Raw genomic sequence first — 9,435 nt, 5'->3', positions numbered from 1 at the left:
ATCCGTCCTGATGTTACCAGGTAGGCAATGCTACTACTGAACCTTTCCTTTCCCACAAGTGCAGACGTAAACTGTATGTCCGGTGGGAGGAGATCATGTAATGAATGGAGTCCTATGTCCATATAAGTCATTGATCACTGTTCTGATATTTATGATGCGCTTCATTAAAAATTTGCTCAATATGTTAAACTGTTTACTGTGTGTGTGTGTGTGTGTGTCCAGACCTCAGGTAAAATACATGTCCATTGTGATACTGAGATCACCTCTATGGTTGGAGATGACGTATGATCCTCATGAGGATTCAATGGTAAACAATWTAACGTTTTACTCATTGAGCTACTTCTGATTCCTGTTTCACTACCAAAACAACTCTTGTTACTTGGTACATCCTGTTATTTTACGACTATTTTCTAGTTGAATAACATTTTCATTTTGTGTTTATTGCATTATTACTATTTATTTCAAAATACGCATTATTACTCATTTTTTTTCAAAATAATAGTCGATCTACTGTGCTCGACGTGCCACACGTAACCTATCTACAGACATGCTGCCACTATATTTTTGAAGTAGTCACGCCTCCTTTCTTCGATTCACAGCGCACAGATTTCAACTGGTTCCACCCCCCATTTCCCGCGTAATTCCCCTCCTTGTATGGGCAATAGAATGCAGACGCAGTCAAAACTACAGTTCCGTATGTAAATTGGTTTGATTGAAGAAAATCAGAAAATGGTGGAGTTGCCAAACSCGCATGCGTAAACATTTGTAATACTCCTGGGAGAATCGCAAATGTMCWCTCCTCGCGTCCTCTCTGCTCTCCTCAAAACCCATTGGATGAGAAAGCCAGAGGTCTCTTCCCTCCGACATTTTCCTCCAATGGGTTTTGAAAAGGAGGTGAGGAGAGAGGACGCGAGCTAATACATTTGAGATTCTCCCCCAGARACGCAAGTAAAACGGCAACATCCGWWCGMTGTATTCATTGTTACATGCGTTTAAATAGCCTACCAACGACGTTTTTTTTAATCATCTCTACAACTCATTCATCATTGACTATAACMCAAGGTAAGGACATTACTTTGCCAAACAGACAACCAATTCTATTTAAAACAATCTTCACACTATGCGCTGAAGTTATTCGAGGATGTAGGCTATTTAACATGGTTAAATATCTCGGAAAGCCATTAAAACCTTTTTTTAATATCCTAAATTGTTTTGAGCTTTTTGATGAGTTAACTAATGTTTTTTACTTCAGTGTTTGGCAGCCAATGACAAGCACTGGCAATTGTATTCTTGTTAATATGCGCGCTCCTTTCTTCTGCTTGGCATTTGGTGTCCGGTGACAATGAACGCTCACATTCCTTGATCAGGACTAGAGTCCTACAAATGTTTGTTTCTGTGCAACAACACAACCATTGTAACCACCACTGTTTTAATTAGTTAGATGTATTGTTTTTTCAAATAACTTATTGATGTTATGTCGGCTGGTTTCGTTTTCAAAAGACACCATACTGCCGCATCAACAAAACCTTACATGCAAACTGTGTAGGCTAGAATACTTGACTACAAGTTAACAATTTCGTTGTGATTTATCGTTTATTTGATCAAATGACAATTCCAATCTGAGTGCAAGACTGGATGTCTTTTGAGTGACATGTGGGTGTGTGGCTCTGCGCCAAACATGCCACTGGTCTCCTTTCAATATTGTTCAACCCTGGWACTTGTTTGCAWYCATGGACTGTTCAGGTCTTATATCCMTTATTTCACACTTGTATTAATACAATTCCTAAATGTAGGTAGCAACCAGCTTCTCTGAAAATGTGCATGTGTTTACAGTCCGGCCATGGGGTTGGAACCTTCCCATTGACGCAATTATTCGGAAAACAAAGACTTAGCCATGGAGAAAGATGCGGTATAGCAGCAGCGGTGTTAAGTGACACTTTGTATCAAGTAGTTTTCCGAACTCTTTGAAGCAGCATTCGTAAGCGTGTCAAATTGTGTGTGAATATGGATGCTGCATGGGAAKCAGAGGGGACCATGCTTTCTCCGTGGGTGGTGATGATCGATGTTAATTCTCGACGCATGCGGGTCTTTTAAACAAAAAAAAATGTTATTCTATAAACCAGTCGACAATGCAGTGGTTGTTACATTTGATCTAATTATTGATGAAAAAACGATTCAAAACAGCTATTTTGATCGTAGTAAATTTCGCAAGCACACCACCGTTTCAGTGTACAGTCGGCACCATGCCGCCCGCCTGCATCCTTCGAAGCATGTTGCCATTTCGAGTTAGGCAATAGGCCCTACGTCAGAGCTGGTATTATACAATCGTTTGTGCMGTTCAAGATTTACGACCAGTRCCGCTGACCACATTTATGGCTMTTAGTGTAATCTTTGTTGTTTATGTAGGCTATTCAATTCACCGTGTTTAGCGTAACATTTTTACATCCTTGGCATGATGAAACAAAGCCTCAATCACGATGTGTCAACTCCCTTGATCGATTTTCATATCATAATCGGCTCTGTGACCACTGACATTCGAGCATCACATGGATGCTGCCACATGCCCGCATCCCTGCCATATAGGGAGTCGGGACCACATGGCTTTTCGTTGCAMCAGCACTGCGGTTGCATAACAGCGTCGCGGTACATGGCCAGGCTGTCCTGTTCCGGTCTCATTGACGTGATGACGGATAACCCAGTTCTCTGTCTGGGACTCTAGGCCATGCACGGAAGCGTTAAGGGGGCTCATCTCCACAGCATTGTGTGGTGCAGGCCTATGACTGTGTATTATGTTCATAGTAGTGCATGAATAGGGCCATAACCATGTACTGCTTTTCTATACAATTAAAACACTCAAATGCTGTTTGGAGAACAGCAAAAACGACTCTGGCCATTATCATCTTGGCTGCTGTAGGTTGTTTCACCTCAGTCAATCTACAAACGCAGCCTATTAGCTATACAATTGTAATGTTCAGGGGGGAAATGTGAGAAATGATTAACACTTTAGCATCGGATGAAATTAGAATTTATTACGTCTTATACAACTGTATTGATTGCATTTTAATATAGGCCTATAGGGAAGATGTGTATTTTTTTAAATTTTTTTTAAGCTTCTAACTTTTGAGAATATTATTAGATTTTCAGGGGACCGACCCACATGAGGCACTGGCTCCCAAGTTTTGGATCCACTGTACTAACCTCAGAGTGCTTCCTCTCTCTCTGTCTTTGCGTTGTCCTTCATGCATAGTAGTAGGGTTGCAAAGGGTCAAAAACTTTCCAGAAAATGTCCATGGGAAGTTAAGCCAGGGAATTTGGGGAATTTTGCAAAAATGTATCTATAAAGTTGGATTATAACAGTGAATCTTTGTTGTGGGATACACAAGGCAATTCTAGGTCTTGTGGCATATTCTGGTTAAACTATCCCCAATTCAATTGCTACCCTCTATATGCACAGTGCGTTCTACCATCACATGTACAGCTGATTCTCAAGATCTTGCACACTAATGAGATGCTATTGAGCCCACACTACTACACTGTCTGAGCCAAGGACTACATGCTTTCTGGTAAGTTTTGATTACAATACTGGGTGGGGTGAATATATTTTATGACATTTTTTTCTTAACTAGTAAATAGTGCTTCTACACCTGCATTGTTTGGTGTTTTAGGCTGGGTTTCTGTACAGCACTTTGAAATATCAGCTGATGTAAGAAGGGCTATATAAATACATTTGATTAGTAGCCTACCGCAAAGTGTGTTTTGATCATTTATAACTTGTTAACAATTTCTGCTAGTTAGTTTTTGCTACCATGTGGTTTTAGCTTGCTTGTGCCTGCTAACAGATGAGTGTTAATTCACCTGTTTCCATGCATGTTTCATTTAAAAAAACATTTATCTTACAAAGGAGTTGTTTAATCTAACTGCTTAACTATTTATCTGTACATGGAATTGTATTTGTGTTTTTTAAAAACTTTTTTTCTCATCTTTACAGGACAATGCCACAGGCACTATCTGATGTGTGGAGACATTTCACTGCAGCTAATGTAGAAGGAAAACCTGTGTACATTTGCAAATACTGTGCGAAATCATTTGTGAAGAATGCAACAAAGGTGCAGAATCATCTGGCTAAGTGCATAAAGTTCCCTCAGCGCTCACAACAAGCAACCTCTGACAAAAGTCCCTCTACTTCTATTCAAGGTGAAAATTATGAATCAGACACCTTATCGATAGCAACAGCTCGTGGTCCTCCTGGAATCAGAAGTGTTTTGACTCAATGGAGGAACGTATTCAGAGAAATGCTGAGGAATGTCTTGCTCGAGCTGTGTATGCAACTGGTTCACCTCTGATGCGCACAGGCAACGTGTATTGGAAGAGATTTCTGAATACACCCCTCCAACCAGACATGCTTTATCTACTAATTTGCTGGGTGCAGAGTTCAACAGGGTTCAAGTGAAGGTCAAGCAAATCATAGAGAAAGCAGACTGTATTGCAATAAACTCTGTTGGGTGGTCGAATGCTGGTGGGCAAGGAATAATGAACTACATCTCAGCACCTCAACCGGTATTTGACAAGAGCACAGACACAAGGGACAACAGACACACTAGTCTTTACATTGCTGAAGGCAGTCATCAATGACCTTGGACCACAAAGTATTTGCACTGGTGACAGACAATGCTGCGAACATGAAGGCTGTTGGGTCTAAAGTGGAGGTGTCCTACCCTCACATCACACCACTTGGCTGTGCTGCTCCTGCATTGAATCTGCTCCTCAAGGACATCATGGCACTGAAAACAATGGATACACTCTACACGAGAGTCAAGGAAATGGTTAGGTATGTGAAGGGTCATCAAGTAATAGCCGCAATCTACCTCACCAAGCAAAGTAAGAAGAATAAGAGCACCACATTGAAGCTGCCCAGCAACACCCGTTGGGGTGGTGTTGTCATCATGTTTGACAGTCTCCTGGAGGGGAAGGAGTCTCCAAGAAATGGCCATATCACAGTCTGCCGATATGGACAGCCCATCAAGAGGATCATCCTGGATGATGTATTATGGGAGAGCGTGGTAAGCAGCCTGAAATTCTTGAAACCTATAGCAGTAGCCATTGCACGGATTGAGGGTGACAATGCCATCCTGTCTGATGTTCAGACTCTGCTTGCAGATGTAAGAGGAGAAATTAGGCGTGAAGACTTCTGCCTGAAGCCCATACATGCCGCAGCGTACATGTTGGACCCCAAGTATGCTGGCAAGTTCATCCTGTCTGGTGCAGAGATCAACAAGGCCTACGGTGTCATCACTACTGTGTCTCGCCACCTTGGTCTGGATGAGGGCAAGGATCTTGGCAGTCTGGCGAAGTACACTTCCAAGCAAGGGCTTTGGGATGGAGGTGCAATTTGGCAGTCGCGCCAACATATCTCATCGGCCACCTGGTGGAAGGAACTTTGGATCTGAGGCTCTTTCCCCTGTTGCCTCCATCTCCAAATCCCACCAACCTCAGCCGCCTCAGAGCACAACTGGTCCTTGTTTGAGAGCACACACACCAAAGCACGCAACAGGCTGACCAATACAAGGGTTGAAAAATTGGTGGCCATCCGGGCAAATTTGAGGCTTTTTTTTTTTTTTTTTTTGCCTGACAATGAGCCATCCTCAACAAGCTTGGAAAGTGACAGTGAAGATGAGGCCTCAGAGTCTGATGTTCAAGAGGTGGACGTTGAGGAGGTCCAGGGAGAAGACATGGAAGCCTGAGAGGAAGACAACCAAAGCTTTAGTTTCTAGACTATCATCTCACAGATGTATGTTGAAAATGTTTTTGGGAGATGCTATGGATCATTCAACATTCCCTTTTGTTCAGTGAAATCATCCCATGTGAAGTCAACTCATTTGATTCAAGTTCAATTCGTAACTAAAAAATATTTTCCTTTTGGAAGGATTTAATCACTTCCAATTATGTCTACTTATGAAAAGGTTTCTGTCTCTATATGGTAAATGTATCCAATGCATAAAACATCGTCATTTAAATGGTTTTAATATTAATTTGCATATATTCCCAAGGAAAGATTCTCCCTAAATATACCCCAAAATGTGCAACCCTACTTAGTAGTGTGTGTGTATATATATATACACACACACAAAGTTGAAGTTTACATACACTTAGGATGGAGTCATTAAAACTAGTTTTTCAGCCACTCCACAAATGTATTGTTAACAAACTATAGTTTTGGCAAGTGGGTTAGGACATCTACTTTGTGCATGACACAAGTAATTTTAACAATTGTTTACAGACAGATTATTTCACTTATAATACACAATTCCAGTGGGTCAGAAGTTTACATACACTAAGTTGACTGTGCCTTTAAACAGCTTGGGAAAATCCAGAAAATTATGTCATGGCTTTAGAAGCTTCTGATAGGCTAATTGATTTAATTGGAGGTGTACCTGTGGATGTATTTCAAGGCCTACCTTCAAACTCAGTGCCTCTTTGCTTGACATCGGAAAATCAAAAGAAATCAGCCAAGACCTCAAATTATTGTAGGCCTCCACAAGTCTGGTTCATCCTTGGGAGCAATTTCCAAATGCTGTCATACCGCTCAGGAAGGAGATGCGTTCTGTCTCCTAGAGATGAATGTACTTTGGTGCGAAAAGTGCAAATCAATCCCAGAACAACAGCAAAGGAACTTGTGTAGATGCTGGAGGAAACGGGTACAAAAGTATCCTCTGTCCTTATGTAGTTAGGGCCATGTGTGTGAATTATGAAGACTGTTATTCCATGCTGCTGTGAACTGAACTCTCATGAGATGGMTCAGGGGCTGTTAACTCTTATGAATAGTGGACCTTTTGAATAAAAACTGTCAACCTACCTGTATACTGCTGAATCAGTGTGTGCGCTATCCTCCAAGAAATAGACCGATAGATGTGTCATCATCATCCTGGCCAGATTGCATATCATATCCACAGATTTTTACATAAACATATCTATGTAAGTGATCACTGCTTCATTTCCCCCATCCTGTGTGTCCCAGATGTTTGGCTTCCACAAGCCCAAGATGTACCGGAGCCTGGACGGTTGCTGTATCTGTCGGGCCAAGTCCTCCAGCTCCCGCTTCACCGACAGCAAGCGCTARGAGAGGGACTTTCACAGCTGCTTTGGGTGAGTTGACCACTCCTCTATACACTGGCTCAGACCCTGTGCAGCTCAACTCTGGGGGTAGAGAGGTCTGAGGCCTTAATTCTGTCAGATTTGGACAATACAGAAATTGTAATTGTTTTAGGATTTTTGTCAGTGTTCATTCTCATGACTATGCTACCCCCTGTTACAGCCACACACTCAAGTCACTGTAATGCAATTAGATATTCATTCCGTTTTTGGGAAACAGTTTTGTTTTAACTCCCAGTGCAATAACTTAAATAATTTGAGTCTTTTACCCATGGAGTTTATCAAACTAGGACAAATTTCCCTTTTCATCTCATTAAATACGTTTTTTTGTTGTTGTTGTATGAAACAGAATTGAAAGAGTTTTACGTCCTCCCCTTGTCACTCTGCCTCTCCGCTATTGGCCGGGCCAGTATGCGTCGGTTCATTGCTATGGTAACCGGTGACGTAAGTCAACAGGAGAAGCGTTCTGGCAGAAAATAGCTCTGACCGACTCSCACTGACTGGAGCAGGGATAATAATAACCACACGCTGAGCTTCAAGGCTGTCATCGTTCATTCTCTCACACACACACACACATCTCTCTCCATATGAAACTCATCCTCATTCTCTCCCCTATGTGTCCCTCAGGCTGAGTGAGGTGCGTTTTGGGGAGATCTGTAATGCCTGTGTTCTCCTGGTGAAAAGGTGGAAGAAACTCCCAGCCGAATCCATAAAGAACTGGAATCATGTAAGGCCTCTCAGAATCCATCCATACTCCCTGTCCTACTCCCGTCCACTCTCAGTATTCCATATAATAAGTCTTAAGACAACACCATTACAGGGAGTGACTGACGCAACACCTGTAGGTGTATAATAACCGTTTTTCCTTAGCCATTCTATACATTCATYCAGTTACCTTGGAAACAGACATCCATCCATCTCTGTCACTCAACCCTTCTCTCATCTGTCACAGGTTGTTGATGCTAAAGGTTCAGGGTCAAGCTGGAAGACGACAGTGAGGTCCAAGAAGATGAAGATGAAGAGGGGAGCCAGGCCAAGCCAGATCAGCCGAGTGCAGAAGGAGCTCAAGAGACGCAGTAAGCAGATGATACTCTGTGCTCGGCTATGCTGCCTTGTGCGGTGTAAACTTTGGGGTTTCAAAAGTAAATGGATCACAACTCTTCTCTCCATTATTTGTCCTGCCTAAAGGGCTGTGTAACAAGACTAATTCCAAAATAAATATTACAGATGTTTATCTGAACCGTGCCTGCTATGTTGATAATTTGATTGTGCTCTGCCCCCCACAGACTCTGACGCCCACAGCACCACCTCCAGTGCCTCCCCTGCCCATTCTCCCAGCTACAGCAACKWATCAGACGAGGGCTCGGACGTCGAACTCTCACCAGGTGCCACCCACTCYCCAGTCTTCTCTTTCCTGGATCTCACCTACTGGAAAAGGTAATGGCTTGGATGGTGGAATCAGGGTCATATTTATCAGGCCCCAAACGGACTGAAACTAATGAGGAACTACCTGAACTTTTCCAATGAGAAACCATTTTTTTCTGTTGCTAAATGCCTTGCTACGGTGTGCCCAAAAGATGAATACAACCCATGTATTATACTCGACAGTTTTGGTTCCGACACTGTATTTCCTCCTTTTAATGCATAATAACTCCATAGCCCTATTTAATCCTCATGGTACATTTTGTTTGATTTGGGTTCCTCTCAACTAGTGTTTTGCTGTCTTGCGTCCCTCTGGGTTTTAGGCAGAAGGTGTGCTGTGGCATCATCTACAAGGGACGCTTCGGAGAGGTACTCTTAGACCCCACCTCTATAAGCCCTGCTGCCAGAAGAAACGACAGCACGAGCCAGAGAGGAAGCACAGGCGAGCAGAGCGAACGTGATGAGCCCCACGCCACCGACATCCCAACCCACTCCCCAGGTCAAAGATGAGGAAGAGGAGGGGCGGAGGAACAGTGGGGATTTGATGTCATAATGTCTCCAGGAATCGCATGACACTACAGAAGTCAGACGGAGACCGTTGGGATTTTATGACGTCCTGGAGCGCTCTCAAGACAGTCTTCTGGATTGCTTTCTATTCAAGAGCAGCTGGACTATTTATCAAATGTTCCTGTACAAAGAGCGGCATAGGTTTGTTATTTTATACTGTTAACAATGATGGACTCTGCCGCCCCCCCGCTTTCTGAGTGCTATGAGATTGTGAATAATTCACAATTTGTTTTCAATATGAAATGCTGGATCCACTAAAGCTGTAATGAAGAAAATGGAGAACTCTGGAACTGTACC

The 9,435-nt window shown here is 42.7% G+C and overlaps 1 pseudogene; it reads left to right on the top strand.

Annotated features, from left to right (window-relative positions):
* The first annotated feature begins 974 nt into the window (after positions 1-974).
* LOC111950095 (SIN3-HDAC complex-associated factor-like) lies at positions 975-9,205 on the top strand (annotated as a pseudogene).
* Positions 9,206-9,435: the final 230 nt, after the last annotated feature.

This window comes from Salvelinus sp. IW2-2015, linkage group LG3, assembly GCF_002910315.2.
Source record: "Salvelinus sp. IW2-2015 linkage group LG3, ASM291031v2, whole genome shotgun sequence".
Lineage (NCBI taxonomy): Eukaryota > Metazoa > Chordata > Actinopteri > Salmoniformes > Salmonidae > Salvelinus > Salvelinus sp. IW2-2015.
This window is presented reverse-complemented; position numbering and strand designations above follow the sequence as displayed.